Source organism: Falco punctatus (genome assembly GCF_963210335.1).
Source record: "Falco punctatus genome assembly, chromosome: 2".
Classification (NCBI taxonomy): domain Eukaryota; kingdom Metazoa; phylum Chordata; class Aves; order Falconiformes; family Falconidae; genus Falco; species Falco punctatus.
The window spans coordinates 44,794,249-44,815,283 of record NC_137581.1 but is presented as its reverse complement, the minus strand read 5'-3'; the positions used below and the strand labels follow the sequence as shown (position 1 = coordinate 44,815,283).

At 43.2% G+C, this 21,035-nt stretch overlaps 1 protein-coding gene and 1 long non-coding RNA gene across 9 annotated transcripts in view; one reads left to right on the top strand and one right to left on the bottom strand.

Annotated features, from left to right (window-relative positions):
• LOC308058528 overlaps positions 1–10,115 on the bottom strand; it is a 51,601-nt gene extending 41,486 nt beyond the window's left edge. For both annotated transcript variants that reach the window (XR_013925858.1, XR_013925859.1), the window contains exon 1: positions 9,159–10,115. This is a non-coding gene — a long non-coding RNA (uncharacterized lncRNA). The remainder of the gene's footprint in view (positions 1–9,158) is intronic.
• The window catches only part of KLF12 (KLF transcription factor 12), a 279,952-nt gene continuing 267,709 nt past the window's right edge, over positions 8,793–21,035 (top strand). For 2 of the 7 annotated variants that reach the window (XM_080374430.1, XM_080374423.1), the window contains exon 1: positions 8,793–8,931. The gene's annotated coding sequence lies outside the window, so the exon portion shown is untranslated. Of the gene's footprint in view, positions 9,135–10,123; positions 10,347–10,876; positions 11,050–21,035 lie in introns of those variants that run through there. The other 5 variants (XM_080374427.1, XM_080374429.1, XM_080374426.1 and 2 more) reach the window with 5 other exon arrangements.

Below are 21,035 nucleotides of genomic sequence, written 5' to 3'. Positions count from 1 at the left end.
GAACAACACCAAGCAACTACCTGGTTCACTTTCTGCATTGAACAGATAATCAGGCTGAGGGATTTACTACAAGGCAGTCTGAAAAAAAAAAGAGAGGAAAATTTCAGAGAAATACTAAGGGAAAATTATATCGTAATGGCATTAGGCAATTTTGCATGCTGCTGTTAGACGGGGGAGTGAGTTTTCTGTATGATGGAGGGGCAGGCATGGTGATAGCCGTGATGATGAGGATTTCCTGCTCAGGGCATCCTGACCATCAAAGTCTCCCCAGTTACTCTACTGGGAAAGCAACCTGCTTAACATCTGCCCTTCACCCACCCTTTTCCCAATAAACCTGTTCCTGCGTGAAGTGGGGATATGTAAAATTCTGAAAGACGTCAAGGAAATTTCTAAGATCTCATTTCCCTTTGCTTCCTCCTTTTTGCTGAAAAGAGACATCCAGCCTGCAGGACCTTCATCACAGCAGCGCCGAGGCTGCCAGCAGGACACTCTCTGCAAGAAACCCTCGCTCTGCAGTGCATTTTCAAACCTCCACCCAACGCATCCGGCATTTATTTGTGTCTTGGTTGCAGCAGCAGGTTCCCCTCCTGGCTCCAGCAAATAAAACAGAGGAGTGGAGGTCCCCAGTGCTGGGGCTGTGAAACGGTGTTGCCTTGCAATCAGCCCCAGGTTTTCCAGGTTCAGCGTAACTTCGCATTGCTGCAAGAGACATACCAAAGTCACGGTGGCATAGGAGGGGTGCTCCTAATAATGCTTTAAAAATGAAAAGGAAGATTGTTCAGGGAAAAAAAAGTAGCAGACTAAGGAAAAGGATGGAGCTGCCTTTTCGCTCTACCCCACGACTGGCCTCATGATCCGGTGTGTTTCCATGGAGGCTGTTGCTGTCACTGCATGGCTCACACTGGAGTGTCACATTGGATGTGAGCCAGCTCAACAAGAAAAATAAAGTGAGTTTTTAAGAGGTAATGTGGTAAATGTTCTTCTCAGTCTGGCTACCAATATGTGCTGTCTAGCCTGAGGCGCACAGCACATATGGGTTGAAGCTACTGAAGTTTGGTACTTTCAACTTCTTGAGTCACTTTTTACAAAACTAAAGGAGACACATTAGACTAATTGAGGGGGAAAAAAAAGATAGGTAAGGTAAGGGAAGGCAAGGCTGAGTGATATGATCTCAACAGGCTGTCACCACCCATTTCTCAATTCTTATTCTGGGGTTTACAGGCTTTTCCACACACTGGGGGATTTTCCCTGCTGCTTAGGCACTGTCAAGGCAGGCAGCTGTTTGCAGCAACAGACAGCCGGGGTAGCAAAGCACCCTGGCCATGCTGATGGTACCCAGGCAGGTGATGGTGTCCAGGGCAGTGACAGATGCTGGCATTTGGGCCACCTGCTTGGGGCAGCTGTAATGGTAGCTCTGCCTTCCCGCTCTCCCAGCAGCTGCTGGAGTAGGCAGCCTGGCTCCAGCTCCTCCGTCCTTCACGGAAATTCAATTTTACTTCCACTGCTGAGGCTCAAATGAACTCTGGCACTAGCTGCTCCGCAGAGGATTTGATCAGCCCGTTTTGGGTGCAGCTGTGCTAGAAAGGGCAACTTTTGAAGCAACATATAGGTGATGCTTGCTCTTCAGAAATCTGCTCCTCTTTCAAGACACTTCAGCAGTCATTTTGCAGTGTGCCCCTGGGCTTCTGGGACAGCATCACAACCTCCTCCTTTCTCCCACCTGTCAGCTCAGGAGCGACAATCGGGCAGACTGGAGTTTCTTTCAGCTCATTTGATTTCTATGGTTAACATTTGCCAAGTGCTCAACCATTTGTAAAAATCATGTCATCAGTTGTCATTAGAAAGAGAATTGATAACTGGTATTTACCAAGCTTTGCAGTCACTCAAATTAATTCATTCTCTTAGTTTAAAAAACAAAAACCACACAAACAAGCCCAGACATTAAGTAAGCAATCACTACAATACAGTGCTTAGGTTTTTCAGCTGTTAGATTGATACCCAGTGGCACAACTATGGTTAATAATCTGATAAATTCCCCATTTTCAAAAAAACTATTACTCATTAAAAACCCAATAATTTACTCATCTGAAATGTGATATGTAGAACTGAGTCCATATGAAGCCTCTTAATGCTTGTGAGCCATCAACCTTTGATCCAGAAAATATACGATCCAGAAATCACCATGACCATGGATACGTCCACGATGCCCAGGTGCAAACCCAGGCATTTCAAACCAAACTAACAAAATAACAGAGGTGTTGAAAAGAACCATTTCCAATGTTTCCCAATTCCAATCTGATTCTAAATCTTTTCCATTCTTCAGGCTGGTTAAATATATCCTGGATCCAAGTGATACTGGTATTGGAAAAGCCAAGTTGCATGGCCTTGAAATTAAAACAAAACTTATCAACACGAATGCCTTTGCAACGCAGGAAAGCATGAATTGAAAGTGCTGAAGATGGGAAAGGAGGAATGCTGTCTGAATAAAGAAAAAACATCTGAATGCTTATTTGTTTGGAGAATTACTCTGTTATAATTTATTTAACAACTCCATGGGGAATGAATAACTTTGCTGAATTAAAAACAACCGGGAAAAACCAGAATTTCTTGAAAATTTTTGTTATACCTAAAACCTGTCAAAAAAAGTGTGAAAGATTGCTATGATAATATCTGTAAAGAAGACATCCCAGATGTTTTTGGCTGCCTAGTAGGTATGACATCAAATCCATGCCCAGCTGAACATGTTCCGTTGCTAACCTGCCTGCAGAATGCTTCTCAGTCCCATGCACAAATCCCAATCATTTCTGAAACATTTCTTCTGGCTTTGAAACTTTGAAACACATAAAGATCTTTCATGTGCAGAACTTCTTTTGTAGCATATGAAACCCAGGCACAGGAAACAAATTAGGTATCACCGATTTTACAGATACATGGTGGAGCACGAAATAACCAGAAACCACAGAGAATACACCACAGTGGAAGCTACAGGGAAAATTTGGAAAGATTGTCCCATACCATGTCTCTATCTTACCAGAAGAGATGTAGCAGCTTTAATGTTCATATGACAATACAGTACACCTCTCTTTATAAAGCACTGTTTAAGAGAATTCTCTTTTTTTTTTTTTTTTTTCTTTTGTCTCCTAACCAACCAAACAACACAGTATTCAATATGAGAAGTTGAGATAATGGAATTAAACATGGAGCTTAAAATTATGTAAGAAATTTTATAACGGTAACGTTTAGGTCCATAAATTCAGCTACAGAGTTTAAAAATGAAAATCCAGAGCAACTCGTTCTGTTTCTGGACGTTGAATTGACATGGTGTCCAGAGCCAGGAAGTGCTTGTCGTATTTTTTTTTTCTTACAAAACTATTAACCAAACATTGGAGAGATGCAAAACCCAAAACCTCCTTCTTTCCCAGAACATGTTCCTTCATGATATGCTACTCCCTATTAACTTTTGTCAGTGTCAGATTATACTAAATAGGGAAATGTCCCTCCTGTTCTGCCTCTTAAGTAAGATCATAACCCTTCAAGGGTTCTTGCTAAAAGAAGGCAAGTTTAAAATAAAAAATAAAAAAAAAGTGCATGATCTCAATCCAAGGTTATAGAAAGAGCAGAGAGCTTTCGGATTGAGGGAGTGAAGCATTAATACTGCATGGCCCCACTTTCCTAGAATATGTGTCTTGGCAACGTTGTTAGTCTAAATCTGGCAAATTGAATATTTTGTTCTCTGTCCCTGGAGAAAATCATGCACCTATTACATTACAATTCTCCTCTTTTCGGCAGTGTAACTGAACTATTCTCCATTATATACTTTATTGTGTCAAAGAGTCTGCGTTGTGTACACTAACACTGCCATTTATGCACCAAGCTTGGTTGGTTTTGTTGAGTATTTTTTTAAGGAGAGTGGAATGTAGGGAAGATGATTTCCTGATAATCTAAGAATGAACAATTGGCTCACACAAAGCACAGGAAACACACAAATGTGGTGTACAAAAGCTCTGATGTTCATACCCAAGGCATATTACTGCTGATGTTTGAACGAGTCACGTGAAATACGACAGCGCTACTTGTTAGTTGTACTTCCACGTTTTAGATTGACCATTTTGGTTAATGGCCACCTAGAAGTCGACTATAAACCCTAGCATTTGTTGGCGGAGTGCCATGCATGTTAAAATACTTTGTAAATAAATTCAAAGAAACAGAAGCTGACATCATTGCTCCAAAAAGTCTGCAACCACATGCTTGATGGTGGCTGTTTCATGAAGGGGCAAGGCCCACACATTCATGTTAAGCTTAACACCAGTTTGAGTGGAGGAGTGGAGGAAGCACTTGGCAGATGATCACAGGCTGGATTGCAAGACAGCAGCCATGCCCAAAAGGCTGTATTTGCTGACGTGGTCAACTCCTTGGCAAAGAAAATCCTTTTATTTGCCTGTATCCAGAAGGCAAGGCTTGTGAAAGGAATTAGTAACACAATCCCTCAATTCCAGGTATTTGAATTGATTATCTGTCAACCCAAAGGTTTCCCTAAGTTCAGCAAATGAACACAATCTGTCTTCTAAAATATATCATGTAATTTGTTAAAGCTTTTGTCTAACTGTGCATCCCAACTAAAAATGCATGTAGTTTCTCTTTTGGATAGTAAGGTTGATTTTTTTTTTTTTTATAGTTTATTTGGGTTAGAAAATTGAAAAAACAAGCTGAAATGGAATAAACAATAGACAACGTAAGAGTGAATTTTTAATAACTGGAGTTAATTTAAATGACAAAATCTCTCAATATTCAGCACATTACTGATTTATTTCAGATGTATTTTTATGTGTTTCAGGCTTGCATTGTTAAAATATGCTATTGATTTTCTGTTTTCTTTTGTTCTGATGTTCCAGCATGCTCTCTGCTGGTGATGCCATTCCCCATTTTGAAAAATTATTGATTATTGTAATTTAAAAAAACCCAAACAAACAAACCAAGCCTTAAAACATGATTAAGTTAAAGGCAGAAGTTGCTAAATTGCTTTCAAAAGCATTATTTTGTTGCACATTTGCCAGATTAGGATCTAAGACAAAATGCAAATAAGACAACGGATATTGGGGAAGAATGGTGAAGAAAATTCTGTATCAGTGGACAACAAACATAGGAGAGGTGAAAGGCTGAGGAACATTATGGGGAGATTTTATAGGATGTTCTTTTTTGGTAAGTTTTTGGAAAAGAACAGCTACAGCAAGACTGGATTGACAAGTGATTGGGACTCAGTAACAGTGAATCAGTAGTACTGCTTTGTAGGCAATGTGGCAGAGGTGGAGGATTACAGAAAAAGTCTAAAGTACACACATCAACACACACGTTGAGCTTCTGAAAAAGTAACCAACCACGGTTGTTTTGGGTTTTGTTCTCCCGATTTGTTCTCCTGGCTTCCAAAGCTATGTTATTCTGTTTTCAGAAATTGTATATGGCTATATACCATTAACGTTCCCATTTCAAAATTTAAGACTTTTGTTTCTGGAAAAATGGCATGTTGAAAAGTCTCATTGATTAATAGGAAATGTGATTAAAGTTACTTCTTTTAAGAAAAAAATGAAGAAAAAAAAAAGAACTTTCCATATGTTTAGAAATACTAAATGTTTTCAAAGTATTTCTGCGTTAAAATGTAAGCCAGCACATTCTCAAATGGATTATGTATGCTCAGCTTTTTTAAGCTAGATGGGAGTGGAAAGAGAGGGGTCAGGTATATGGAGTGAGCCAAGAGAGTGATTTAGTAGGACAGGTTTTCCATAAAAGCATGTGATTGAGAACTACATTTCCCTATAAATCTGTGATATACATCAAATACTAATGTGTAATATCCCTACTTCTGTATCAATCTATTGATATATAATCATGTAATACATTTCTCCTGCGAATGTAGCTACGCATTTTTTGCTTTAGATACTGCCCTACAAATTCATGCATGTGGGTAATAGTTCTTAGTAGCAGGCAATAGACCATGTAAACAGCCAACATAGCACATAATGAAGCTCATGGAGAACAATTTTTATCACCAAATGTCAGTCAGCCAACCCCTCTTCTAGATTATTCCTTAGATATAGTAGATAAATGAATAAAATATTTTGAAGTATGACAAAATAAATATTGATGGTTTTAAACATTTTATCTGAAATTCAATGGAAATGAGCTTCATCTGCTTCTCGGGGCACGGCAACCTGTGTAACATGATGTTTCTCTGTTACGCACCTTATCACACTCTCTACATGCAATCTTCTTCCTGCTACCACTATTAATTTTTCATGTGCCAAGTATTCATTAATCCTTTAACCTCTGTAGGTAGAAACCAGTTTTTCTCTGCAGAACACTCGGTGCTAGGAAATCGTTGCTCCCTGTTCCAAGTGGTTAAGAGGGATGAATATTAATACTCTTATTTGTTATTGATAAATCTGAATATATGCTACACATCTATTCAGGGAATGTTTCCAGTGGTGGTCTACAGCAGCCTGCTTCCAATGGGATTGCATATTTTATCGTTTAAAAGAAGTGTTACAACATTAACTTTTGACTTGGGTAAAATCTTCTGAAAATTCCATGCATCACGTATGAAACTTACAGTTGTTGGAACTGGTTCTGTATCTAAAGTAATAACATGAGGAAGTGCGTTGCTTGGTTCATTAGACTGTATTTTAACTCTGTGCTCACTTTTGTTGAAAGGAAATTATTACACTAGAGGCAAAATTATAATAGCAAATTGTGCCTAATCCCCTTTATAGCTTGTGCAGGCATATATTTACATAGACTGTGAGGTAGACTTCTGTTTATATCCATTTTAACGTTTATTTGCTATTGCTATTCTGCCTTTTTTTTTTTTCTTTCTTTTTTTTTAACCTTGTGGAAATAGAGGTAAGATGCAGGGACAAATAGTGAGGGGGTTATATTACCTAAACTGTTTATGCCAAAAGGTGGCAGAGGACCATTTACAGCGAGAACATACGAAGCAATGCATCGATGTATTTCAGGCAGTTGCATTGAAATCCTCTAAGGAAACAAACATCAGTTCTGGTTCTTTTGGCTTCCTCGGTAAATACTACGTGGAGCAGCAAACATTAGTTTGTATTTACCGAAAGTAATAGCATTTTAGCAGTAATTATTTACCTGAGCTCAGCCTGGCTTTCTGTGCAAATACGCTAGCTATACAGGCTTTTACAAACACACTCACACCCTGGCCCAACATACTAGGCAAGGCATCTCTCTTTTTGCACTTTATTTACCAAATAATATTGTTATGAATGGGATCCTCTGGAGCAGCTGAGCTGAGCTTGAATTTGAGGAGGACGAGGGGTGGGGACACATGAAGAACTTCACATTTCCTACCTGCTCTGACCACAGCTTTTGCCAGGGTCCAGCATGGCACCCTGACTATTCACAAGTCTGCTAAGCTTCCTTAAATTGAATCCCCTTCGAACATTGCCCAGAAACTGTCTTAGCAGCCAGGACTGGTCAAAGCTTACCTGCACTCCATGCCCATAGCGGAGGAGGCAGAAAGGAGCCACATCAGCTCTAGGTTAACAAGTGGCTCTCCAAGGCAGGGGAATCCCGAGGTAATCTGTAATAGCTTTGACACTGGTCAGGCGTGGGCCAGGACCTTCCCACCAAAATATTTTACAGTGTGAACACATACGTATAAGAATGCTTTTGAAAGAAAACAGATTTCCTTCTTCAATGCCAACTCTCAGGATTTATCTTTTTGTTCCGAAAGTTTTAAAAGTTCTTCTCTAAAAACAACTGTGTAGAACAGTTTATGTTTTTAACAAACTTTAAGAATTTGTAACCTGTTTCTCTGTACGTTGTTATTAAAGCCTTTACAACCTTGTATCTCGCAGCCCCTACGCATGAAAAATCTCCCCATAAAGGGAGTTCTCCGTTTGCAGAGGCGCAACTCAGCCACACGCGCTGACCTCCACCCCAAAATACCACCTCACCGACTCCCCGCCAGCTGCAGTGCCTGTGTGAAGAACAGCCCAGCCCAGCCCAGCCCGGCCCGGCCCAGCCCAGCCGCGCGGGGTCAGCGGCGCTCAGCCCCGGCAGGTAGCTGCCAGGCCCGGCGCGGCCAGCCGGGATCCGCAGCTGCGCGCAGGCGGCCCCCGCCGCTCGGCCTCCCGCGCCCCGCCGCCCTGGGACGGCGCCGCCCGCCCCTCGCTCCCCCCTCCCCGGGGCGCCCCGCGCCTCCCCTCAGCGCCCCGGGCGCGGTTCTCCCCCCCCCGGGACGCCCGTCAGTGTCGTCGACGCCACGTCCCCCCCGGCGGCCCCTCAGTGCCACCACCGCGCCCCGCGTGTCCGCGTCCCCCGGGGCTCCCCGCAGCGCCCCGCCCCCCCGGGCCGCCCCTCAGCGCCCGCTCTGCCCCGTGCCCCCTCCGGGCCTCCCCCATCGCCCCGCCCCTCGCCGAGCCTCCCTCGGCGCCCCGTTAACCTGTCCCGCCCCGGGCCTCCCCCCGGCGCCCCCGCTGCCGGCCCGCCCTGCCCCTCCCCGCAGCGCCCCCGGAGGCCCCGCCGCCCCGCACCTCCCCTCGGCGCCCCGCCGCCTTGCCTCCCCGGGGCCGGGGCCGGGGCCGGGCGTTCCCGTCCCCACCCCTCCGGGGCGGGGCGGGGCGGGCGGCGCACCGGGCGCCGGGGCGGCCGGGGGGCGGGGGCGCGGCCCCTCCCCTCCCCCCGCCCGGCTGCCGGTGGGGGCGGGGACGCGCCGCATGCCAGCGACGCCACCGGCGCCCGCCGCGGCCGGAGCAGGGGCCGGGAGCTGGGGAGGGGGATACCGGTCCGGACCGGGCCCTTTGTCTGAGCGGCCGGCGGGGCTGTCGCGGCGGCGACCCCACCGTGAGGCGAGGCGGCGCCGGGAGCCTCCACCCCCGGCCCACCCTGCCCCCGGCTCATCATGTGACGCGGGTAAGTCGGCGGCGAGCGCCGCGGTTCCCCGGGCTGCCCCCATTCATTTCCCGGGGACGGCGGCGAGCCCGGCCGCCGGTGCCCCGTGCGAGCGAGCGTGCGGCGGTGCCCGGGCAGCGCGGGGCGGGCGGACGGGCAGCAGGGAGCGGGGACCCTGTGTCAGGGGAAGGAAACAGTTCCTCCTGCTCTCCGCTGCTGCTCAGGTCTGTGCCGATTCCCTTTCTTACCAGGATAAACGGCTAACGTCTGTGGGTTTGGCGGCTGCTGTCCCAGTCAGCTATTAAAAAAAAAATAAATCGCTCCTTATGCTGAAGTTAAATAATCCTAAAGCAAAGCGGGGGCAGGGCGCCCTCCCCTTCCCCCAGCGACGCCGGAGCGGGCTCCGCCGCCGGGGCGAGCCGGGGGTTAACGGCGGTGCCCTCCCTCCCTCCCTCCCGCCCTCCCGCCCTCCCGGTGCCCCGGCGGCGGCGATGCCGGGGGGGGGGCTCTGTGTGTGCTGGGTGCTGGGGGCCGCCCCCGCCGCCGGCTCGAACTTTTCCCTCAACTTTCCCGCTGAAGCTGTGGGGTGGTGAAAAAAGCGGGGGAAAAAATAAAAAGCGCTAAGGGAGGAGTGATGGGCTGGAGCGCCCGGCCCTTTGTGCTGCCGTCCCCGGGCTGGGGTGCGGGCGGCCGCCGTGCCCGGCGCCGGTGGGGGGTGGGGAAAAAATAATATATAAAATAAATACTAAAAAAATATTTTTTGAAAGTATTAAAAAAAGAAAAAAGGGCGTGTAACGCTGTACGGGGGAAAAAAGCCCGGAGTGTAACGCTGTAGGGGGGGGGGAGAATAAAAATCGGAGTGTAACGCTGTATTACCTTCTACAAAGATAATTATCTTCTATAAAATAAATCCTTGCTCTTTCAGAAGTCGGCTGGCGTTGCCTGGGGAGCAAACCGCTGGTATTTGCGTTAAAAGCGTGTGCCCGGAGGCCGCGGGAGATGCGTGCCCCATGGCATCCCCCCGCGAAGCCCACCGGAGCCTTCTGCTGCTGGTGCGCCAGGGAGGCGCACGGGGAGGAAATCTGGGCTCCTGCCCGCCTCCCCCAAAATCCCTCACCACAGGGTTTTGGGGGAGGCGGATGGGAGCAACCAGATGGGTTATTTAGGAGCAACCAGATGGGTTATTTTGTATTCTGCCCCCCCCGGTTTGCAGCGATGTGATGCTCCGCTCCAGACAGTGGGTTTTTTTTCTGGATCTTGGCGTGGTGTTCCCTCCTGCAAACGGGCTTCTGTGGAGAATAGGATGGGTTACGCGCTTAAGGAGCAGGTACGAGCAGTTTGATAGGAGGCACCAAAGAGAAGTTCACTTGCATCGGGTTTTATATCAAGCTTGTGAAATCCTGCTAGCTTTTGGCACTCCCCCTCCCCTTGAATAAGTAAGTAAACCAATTTATTTTTTTTTCAATTTATCTGTCGGGAAATAAATGGTATCCTTCTCCCCTCATTTGTTTGGGTTTTTTTTGCTTTCCCCTTTTTGTCTTGCACGGCAGGTACATATTCGCTGCAACTTTGTGAGGCTGCTTTATATAGCGCTGGCATATGGGCTCCATTTTCTGCTTTCTGGTTGGTCTACAACTCTGAAATGTACAGGAACAGCAAAGTGGTCTTAGCGTGGGATTAGTAACTGTGCCGAATAGGTCACAGATGGGGCGATAGGAGCATTTTATTAATGACGTAATGCTGCATAAACCGAGTCTGCTTTTTTTTTTTTTTTTAATATATTTGTGCTGGGGGAGGGGGAATATCTTTCAAGCGGGACGTAATCAACTTGAAACCGTTGCCTGCAAGCTTGCATGTCACCTATCGACACAAACAGACCACAGATAGTGAAGGAAACGTTGCATGTGGATTTTTTTTTTTTTTTTGTAATGCTTTTAATTTTTTTCCCCTCCCTGTGCCGCTTGAGGCTTTGGCAGCCGGTCGGAGCTGCCACCGCTATGCTGCCGGCAGGTGCCCAGGCTGGAGCCTGGTGGGATGACATCACCCCCTTGGTGGCTGGGGAGCAGCACCCATGCGCACCCCTCCCCGGGCCAGCACACCTACCCGCTTGCCCCTGCTGCATCCGGAACAACAGTGGTGGTATTTTCCTTCTTTTTTTTTTTTTTTTTTCCTCTCTCCTTTTTTTTTTTTATTTTTCCCCTTTTATTATTTTTCTCCCTCCTTTCTTTTCTTGTGTCTGGTACCTGGAACTCGGGGGGGGGGGGTGTGGTGGTGTCGGGGAGGGCAGTGTGGGAGCACCTTTCTTTAGGCAAATCTTGTCATTAGGATACCGGCAGCTTTACAAGGTGGCTTGCGCTCCCCCCTCCCCCTCCCCTCCCCCCCCCCCCCCCCCCCCCAAGTTCATGGAGGAGTCAGTAGCATTTAAAGAAAGAGGGCTGTGAAAAAACATATTTTTTTTCTTTTATCCCCCAGCTGTGGGAATAAAGAGGCTTTTTGAGGAGGAGGTATGCCATGGGGCGTTTGATGAGTGATTGCGTGTATGCTGGAGGGGCTGGCTGGGAAGGAGTTTAGGATGTGGGAGATAGTTTGGTCTCTGCATCTGATAGTGAGGTAATACCAGACATGTAAAGAAGGGGGATGGGAAATGAGGTATTTCTAATTATTTTTTTTCCACAGCAATACTTAATGTTAATATTTCCAGGCCTTCCTGCGTTCTCTTGTAGAAAAATCTTTGCTGGAAGGGCCCCTGAGAACCCAAGAAAATTGTGTGTAACAACTTTTAAAAATAAACTTGAAGATTCCAGGACAGGCTAATAGCAGAGTTCTTTGCCAGCTGTTTCTGTTGGGATGGGCCAGACCTGAACATGCGTGAGCAGAGTTTTACCTCTGCCAAGGGGAGGCTGAAATGCAGTGGGGTAAACCAGCTGCTCTTCCCCCAGGAGGTGGTGGACTGGGGTCAGTGAAGGGCTTGGGCTGCAAAGCCCCATGATAGCAACTGTCTTTCTCTTCACCCAAACCAAGGTGGTGTGTGACAGTACCCACCATATCCAAGTAGAAATACAGGCCATGTTTTTGAGGGGAATGGCCAGTGCCTCTCCCAGGTGCTTGGGGAGCTCTCTCCTGCGCTGTGGGATTGCCAAAGCTCTGTGATACGGTGCAGGTTTCAGCTCTAGAAGGGTGTTCTATTGTTTAACTTTTGGGTGGTTCAAAGGGAAGGCGTGTGCCTTTTCTCATTGCTGGGTGGATGATATCCGCTTATGCTAGCCTTCTCAAAGCTGTAGCCTCTGTGCTTCAGGCTGCTGGATCACCTTCGTGAGCCTTGTGCACCCATTGGCGCCACGTTTCAGGTTGGTCAACCTCCTTGCTCGTTCCTTCAGTCAGTGTCATTTGCATTGTGTAACAGGTGGGTTTTCACCAAGTCTTTAAATCAAGTAAACTATCAGACACTGAATGAGGTGTTTGTATATTAATAAAGCTAGTGAAATATTTTTATTGAAGTGTTTTGCTTGTGGCTTTTAAGTATTGTGGCTTGATTTATTTTGTTGGAGCATGACTGTGGTGTGCCTTTCCTTGACGTAACTACAAAATGAAACAAAAAAATTAATTTATTGAAATGGAAATTTCATTTTTAGAAAAGCTGAAATGGATGCAGCACTGAGACTTTGACCTTCTCAGCTCTTGACTAGTGGTTGTTTACTACAGCTGCAGCTGTGCGTCTTTGAAAGAGGAGGAGCTGCAAACACAAGCATGCTCACTTTCCCAGGCTAAGAGGGAAACATACAATGAGTATGCTGTTTCAAAGTGAGATGTAAAGAAAAGTATTGAGCAGTCAGGCTGTGGCTGTTCTTTTCTTTCTGTGCAAGGTGTGCTGTGTTGTATCTGTAAGACAGATTTTGAGTTTTGGAAGTGCAAACATGAAAGCATGAAATGACTACACTCCCTGTGCAGTGAAAAAGACATTAATATTTTAAAAATTAAATACATGCTTATGCTAGAGAAGAGAAATACTTTTGCATTGTAGTACTAAGGTCACTTTGAACATTGTTCATCAGTGGAAAAAGCTCCATGTAACCTTACCCTGTGTTCAACAACTGAACTTTAGACAGTCCTCTTGCTTTTACTGAATGAATGATACTTTTTTTTTGAAGTTGGTACTAAATACAAAAAAACCCAACCAAGTGTTACATTTGAGGATTCAGTGTCAAAATGATTGTATTAGTTTATAGCTAGGCATAGAGCTACGTTGACAGACTTGACTGGAGCGTTGACTGTGGCACTGTTGCAAAGGACCAATGTGAGAATAGTTGTGCACTAGTTTGGTTTATTTGTGTATATTTTCAGAAAACAAAAATTGGTGTTGGCATTTGGAAGCTCTTTCTGTGCAGAAGGTCTGCTTAGACTTGGTGCTCTAAAATCTGTGAGCTTTCCTGTGTTTTTGTAAAGTTTGGTGTGACTGGTATGTTTGAAGTTTATTCTGAGGGTATGCACTCGTGTTTGTTCCCAAGCAGTAACTACAATACAAAAGTGGTAGAGTATTCTTTAATTAGTTTTATTTACCTTTTGCCGTCAGGGAATTCTTAAAATAATACGGAGAGACAGAAGGGAGAAAAAAAAATAATGTGGCATTGCCAAAAAGTCATTATGTCTACACTGTATGTAACACTGAGCTTGTGTGGACTCTCAAGTATTCTTATGGTATTAATCAGAAAATGTGGTCTAGACTTTGGTCTAAACCAAAATCAAATTATAATATACAAATATTTTATGCATTTATGTCTACTGTAGAATGATGTGTTTTGATTTGGAGAAGACAACTTTAAATTATGGTGTGCCTTGGTCCTATAACTATTTCTGTCATTTCCTGCATTTTTGGGAAGGGATGGTAGCATGAGCCATCCCATTGTTTCTCAACTGAAATTATGTTAAAACTTGGGAGTCAATATATGAAGTCACATGAAATATATTCAGGGACTGTATGCTTCACACTGACAACGTTTCTTCATGTATTCCACATCTGTGCACATCAGCTCTTGTGTCAGTGCCGCTCCTTAAGCTGCAGGTACGAGGGTAGGACTTGTCTAGGTGTTGGCTTGCTGATTATTCCTTTTTTTTTTTTTTTTTTCCCTCTTTTAGAATATTTTTAAAGTTCAGTGAAATCACAAAGATGAAAAAGCTGAGGCATATCAGAACTAAAATTGTGTGTGTGAGGGTCAAGGGAGATCCCATGATTAAAGACTATTAAAAGTATATGCTCAGTCATACTGAATAAAGTTTGCCAAGACCATTGCACAGTGGCATATCCTACCCTCTGAATGCAGTCCAAGCAATGTCTGTATTTTTTTTTTTTAAATCTCCTGGTTTGTTTATTTGTTGATAGAGTATTCCCCCCTCCCCTTGAAACAAATGCCCTCATGTGCAATGATGATTATCCTCTTGCGGCTTGCTGGTAGCGCTGATGTTGGCAGGCCTTGGAGCTGCAGTGCAGACCAGCACCACTTGAGTTAAGGAATGTCTGGTTAGCAGTAGCAAGCTTTTGTCCTCTCTGTGAACCAGCCTCCAGGACTGGAATGAAATGCGCTCTTTGCTAATGGCTGGCACAGTATTTGCTACAAAGCAGAGTAATGATGGGACTCAAAAATCCTGAGCTTTGTTCCTGGCTGTGGGGCAAGCGTGTTCTCGTTGTTTAAACGTGGAACAATCAAATGCGTGACCTTGGACATCAGTGCTGCAAAGGGGATAATTAATCAGATGATGTATCATGTCAGGAGACCTGAGTTCTGGTCTCAGTTTTGTCAGATGTCACCTAGAACAACCACTTTGTTACCCTCTGTGTAAGGTGGTAAGCAGTGACCCCAATTCCTAATTAGTGTGGGGTGTTGTCTAGTGGTCGGAGCTGCAAAGACTACAAGGTTGTGCATACTAATGCTGATCCTCCTGCTGACTATACCGAAATGGTTTCTCTTTCTCTGCCTTGGCCAAGAAGGGCTTTGCTGGTAGTGGTGTTGCATCTCTTTTTCAGGAGCCTTACAGGTCCCTGATGGCAATGCGGGAAGCACAGTGTGATGTGGGCTGGACAGGTCGGTGCAGGGGATGTGAAGAGAGCTCAGGCCAGCTGGAAAGAAGTTCAGGTCCGTTAGCAGAGTTGGAGGTGCTACCAGCGAGCTCTGGAAACTCTCCTGAGCATGGGTGAACTGTTATTCTCAGGTATTTTCTTCAAGTCTTGCCAGACTGGCATTGACATGGGTAAAGGCAACTATCTAACCCCAGAAGTTTCTGTCTTTTCTGTGGATCCCTGGGGAAGAACCTTTCCAAACAAAATGTTCTGAATTATGTTTTACTTTTTTGTCTGCTACTAAAATTGTCAGAAGTGACCGGTGTGGTCTCCAAAACTTTGAAATCAAATTTTGCAGAAGCGGTCGCTGAGAATTTCAGCTGAAATGATTGAAGTTTGTGAAATGGAATGGATATTAGAAATTTGTAACATGAATTTTAAAGAGTAACTGTGACTGTTGTCTTGATGTGTCCTGATATCAGAATGATATGGAAATACTCTTTTTTTTTTCTTCTTTTTTTTTTTTTTTTTTTTAATCTGTCTTTATTTTGAGTGTGCAGTACTGGCCTAAAACAGTTTTTAGTTATTCTTAAGTATGGATTGGCAGTGCTCTACAAGAACATGTAAAGAGCTGTGATTGATGACACTTTAAAATCTCTTTAAGTGTTGGGACAGTAGTTGGAGCTCTTCCAGTTTCTTTTTCAGCAAATCTTTCAGTTGCAAAAAATGAGGGAAATGAAGTTTTCCATTAAAAAAAAAATACAACACAAAAACCAACAAACCAAAACTAAAAAAACCACAAAGGTGGGGAAAAACATTCCTTTCCAGTTTCTATAGATCCGTAACAGTTACAAGGTGACTTAATTATTCACAGGTTCCATCTAACCAAGGAAATCTTCTGTATAGACAATGCCCTGCAGAATTTTATAAGAAAAAAAATCAACTGCGTGTGTTATTTTTCCCCTTCTGAAAGGGAAAGCATGCAAACTCAGTCTAGCTAGCAGGCAGATTTGGTGGCTGCTATCTCAAAAAGTGTTACCATTTTCACTTTTACTTTCCAGATCTATATTCAGCTAAATCAATGTTTTGCTAAAATGTCTTTGATATTTGTCTAAAGAGTATGTATTGATTAATATGGACCTTCTGTCTTGAGAAGGTGATAGGTTTGTAATTTTTGGTTGTGGCTATTGGGATAAAGTTTACAATAGTCACATCAAACAACTAAATATAAACATAGCGCAAATTGAAAAATATAAAGAGATTCAGTACTCTTTTTTTTTTGTTTTGTTTTTTTTTTTTTTTTTTCTTTTCTTTTTTTTTTCTTCTTTACATCCCTGCTAGTATCCAAGATAGATTTATTTTGTGCTTACTGGAGATGTGCTCTCCTTTAGATTTCCCATATTGCTGGATTTAGGAAGACAATATTTCTTCTTCATTGCAATGCTAAAAAAGCATGTGGGCTGGGTGGGGATGGGAGGCTTGAGTCTATGCATAGCAATCACAGACACTTGCTTAAGTCAGTTCTGGTGGATAGCTTGAATAAAGTCAATTCCTTTCCCCAGAAAAGGAGCCTGGCTCATCCTTGCCTCAGAGGTGTGTACTAAAATCACGACACCAGAATCATTCTCGTGGTCAAAAGACCATCAGAAAAACTCTCCGTTGGCTGACAGTAGAGGAAATCTGAGATATTTAGCTCATATGTAGATGCGTGCACTGTACTTGTTTAAAGATAGGTGAGAGGTGACCTGCTGTGCTGAAATCCTGGGAGAAGCATTCCTGGCGCTGCAGGATTTGGTGATGATGATGAGGGAATAGCAGTTTCTGTGGGCTTTTCTCGTGGCTTTCGTTACTTGGTGTTTAACCCTGTGTGTTGTGAGAGCATGCACCCCTAGCTAGGCTGTGTTTTCCTACAGTAGGGACAGCAATAGGAGCTTAGCGGTTTGGTACCCAAGTCCTTCTGTGGGCATAGCCTGAAGTCCATCAGCAGAAATAAAAAATACTTGTACCTACAGATCCTTCCCATTAAATATTATTGAAGTTCCATGCATGCATGGCTTTCATTAACACGTCTTTTTCCTTGCCTTAAAAAAAAAAAAAAAAAAAAAAAGGAAAGAAAAAGAGGACTTAAAGGAAAAGGAGAAGGTTTCTTCTTGTGATGAATTCTGACTGCAGTGGATGTTGCACGGTCCCATCCCTGTGCGTTTAGCTATTGTGCTGCCTTATGCCTCTGGCCAGCAGCGCTGCCCTGCCTCTTTTTGGGTGAGGAGTGCTGTTCTCAGACATCCTCTTGCTTTTGCAGTAACCCTCCTGCTAATGACCTGAATGGAGCAGTGGCTTGTCATTAAAAAGCTTCTTTATTCGTTGTTTCCATGCACATTTTATGGATCCTAGATTATTCTAAAGCTGCCTTCATTTTTACGAAAAGTGTAGCAACTTCAACTACTCTTCCCCTTCCTGCACCTGTTTTTTTCTTGAAAACGTTTCTTCTTGTACTGTTGTGCTTTCAACCCATCCAGCTGAGGAAGCCAGTGGCCTTTACACAATGTTAAAACTAATTCAGTAAACCCAGGGATTTTTATCTATGTCAAAGAATCTGTAAAAGTAATTTTTATAGGAGGGAGCAGAAATCAGACACATGCTACAGCAATCATTTGATACGATCTAAACCAGTAATTCCTGTCAGCGTTTGTCAGACATTATAGTGTTTGCAGTTTAAAAGTTGCATGACTAGACCACAGCTTTTACGAAGCTTGAGGATTGGGAACCATGTCAAGTCCGGGAATTGTGTCCTAAAAGCATCTTGACAGTGCTGCAAGTGCCATAGAAGATGCGAAGCCACAAAGCTGCATTTAACCAACATGTAAGCTGCAAAGACTTTTTAGGATTTCTGCCTGGTTGAACAAATTTGAATTTAGCCACAAATGCTGAATTCAGTTTGTTCTCACGGTTTGTAATATGAACCCTGTATTTGGGAGACCTGTCTAGTACGAGGCTTCCAGAGTGAAATGGGGCTCTTAGTTCAGTGGTTTGGGAGTACCTCTGGGCTGTTCTGCTTTAAAGCTGTCATCCTTGCTCTTGGGGCCTGATGCAGGCTTTGCTAGCTCTCTGTACAGCCATCTTCTGCCTAAACTTGAAGTCCCGTGTTGAGAGGGGGATTTAATTCCCTGTGTTGTAGGCTAAAGAACATGTTAGGTACCCCCCATAGAGCAGCGTGTAAAATACAGTTTAAGTCTTCAATGACTTAGTGAAAAGGCTTTGAAAAGTGTGCATTTGAGGTCTTAATTGAAGATTGAAGCTGCATTTCAAGTTCAGTGCCACCCCGAAGTATGTTTTCAGATGATGGCTGGTTCTTTAGTTGGTTGTGGCATTTAAGTGGGTAGCAGAAGGAACATCATGTAAAGTCAAATGAAGTTATACTCAGTGGGGGCAGGACCTGGTGAAGTGAGAAGAAATAAAGAACTCAGCATGGGGTCAAATTGTAGATTCATTGATGTGAAGATCAGAAAAGACCATTATGGTCATTAATTCAGTTTAAATAATGCCATCAATAGAGTATCACCTTGGCCTGCGTGAAGCATGCACGGTCTCCTAGAGCTAGAACATTTTGTGAATATACAGTTGTAATGTGAAAAACCTTCATGTGATGGGGAATCAACTGTTGTCTTTGGTAAGCTGTTCCAGTGGTTATAATTACACTTATCTCTGTGTTATTTGTACCCTGAATTTATCCATGTATTTGGCTTTCAGCCACTTAACCTTGTTATACCTCTGTCTCTTAAGTGAGTGGTCTACCAGTCACCTATCAATTCCTTTTCTGTCTTCATTTTCAGAGTTTGTATAATTGAACAGTGTTTTAATTTGTGGCTGTTGGAAGAGGGTGAATTGATTTAAATCAATTTGACTTTAAAAGTGGCCGGCAGGAAAACTTGATTTAAACAATCAGTTTAAATCTTGGTTGGTTTCTGCAGTTCTTACTGATTTTTCTGTTCCCAGTGATGTCAGTCGGGTAAGTGACATTTAGTTACTGATAGCAGCAGACAAAATAGTCATTGTACAGAGTATATTCAGATTTTTAACGAAGAGAATGCATTGTATGCATACCTATATATTTAAGAAGTTTGTGGAGTTAATGATAATTTCCTGAGTTTAAATTTTTGCATGTTTAATATTGCAATATGACTGATATTTCTTATTTACTAGATGGTTTTATTTGATACTGACTTTGTCAGCTATACTTAGATAGAAATTGGAACCCATATAAACTGTAGAAAATATTTAAATTATATTTATCAATGTTTTGATTTATTTTTAATGTGCTGCGTTACTTTAAAAATCATTAAAAGGTATTTGTTTAAAACAAACTTTTATATAAAATAAAGGAAAAATAACACTTGATTATTAATAGAAACTCATATTTTCAGTTTAAAATATCCTTGAGAATTTTAGAGATCACCCTTCAACACATTGTTTATATAAAAAAATTGGAAGAGAAACCCACATTTACCTAGTTTCTTTTGTTCCTGGTAGATTTTTCAACTTCTGAACGAGCTAGTTATCGGTCTGTGGTGGTTGAGTAAGTTGTGAGAAACAGAATTTTCTATTATGCACTTATTTATTAGTTTACTACATTTCAGTTTTGTTTAATCTGATTTTTATCAGTTAATAGTTTCAAAGAAAATTCCAACAGCAAATGAGTACTGATTGAACCTTGGTGAAAGAAGGCATATAAATTGGTTCCATAATTTCAAATGTAATTTTGAATAATTTAAATAAGAGTCAGCTTTTTCCTTTAGTACACATAATAATATTACAGAATAAAAGCTGTTTCTTTACCAGACAGGTTTTGGAGCACTGTTGGAGTGGCACCTGCTGAGCAGAATTGCCGAGGCTTAATGTTTGGTGTGCTTACCTTGTGCTGCACTTCTCAGACCTTTCTGTCTCTTGCTTGTTCATGTTTTTTCTTTCTATGTTTTTCTGGGCTAATTTCAAATTTAATAATGCTGTTACTTGGCTACTCCGTTTTTTTTTTTTTTTTTTTTTTTTTTTTTTTACCCCCTGTAACTGCTGCTCATTAATCCATACTAGTCTTAAAAGAGCAAGAGTACCAGGTAATTCTGCTGAGCTGTGCTCAGCTTGGAAGTTGTGCTATTTCACAGTGATATCATTGAAGCCGTACTGGTACTTGAACAAACTGGAGCTCTTCCCCGCAATTATTTCATCCTTTTTGGAGGCTGCCTTTCCATGCTTAATGTAGTGCTCTGTTTCATCAGTCTTGTCAAGGAGATATGATTATGTAAATAAAGCTTAATTTCTACATATTCTGACTTTAAAACTGTAATCAAAGGTACCTGTATTTTATAAGGAAACCAAACTAAAGATGGGCCTTTATCCTTTTTTTTTTTCTTTGCCTTGTCCCTGATGTCTCAAAACAGCACTAAAGACCAAAGCAATAATTATTTTCTTTTGCCAGCTTTTTCATTGTATAGTTTTGTTCAGCATTATAGCTCCATTTCTACTTGTATTTCTTATGGTGCCAGGCAAAATGATGTAGAATGCAGAGTTACAAAAGAATAGTACGGTTGGAAATGTAATTCCCTTCCTCCTCCTCAGAGAAGGAAAAACAAGTTTGTTGGCTGTGTCACTCTTTTTTGCAAGTTGATGTGACTAGTCCAGATCCTGTGAGAAGGATCAGGGCTGGGAACAAGGGCCATTGTGCAGAGTAGCCCTGTGTAGGAAGTCAGAAGAGTGAAAAGCAGTAGTCAGAAGAGAGGTTTTATTAATGCTTCGGGCTGCACAAGAGGAAAGTGAGCCAGGTAAAGAGCACTAGAAATACATCCAGGCACGATGGAGAGTCTCAGCCAAAAGGATTTCCTTATGCTCTTGAGAGAAGTCCACACAGGGATTTACTTACCTGTGTTTCAAAAAAATGGAAAGTGAAATATATTGTAAAGCTAATTTTAGACCCATCTCATACAACAGTGCTGCAAAACTAATTGGTCTGTGGGGAAAGTGACCTTTCTAAAATCCAGTCGACCTCCAGTCAATTGCTACAGTCCAAGCATTTGTTCCAGTT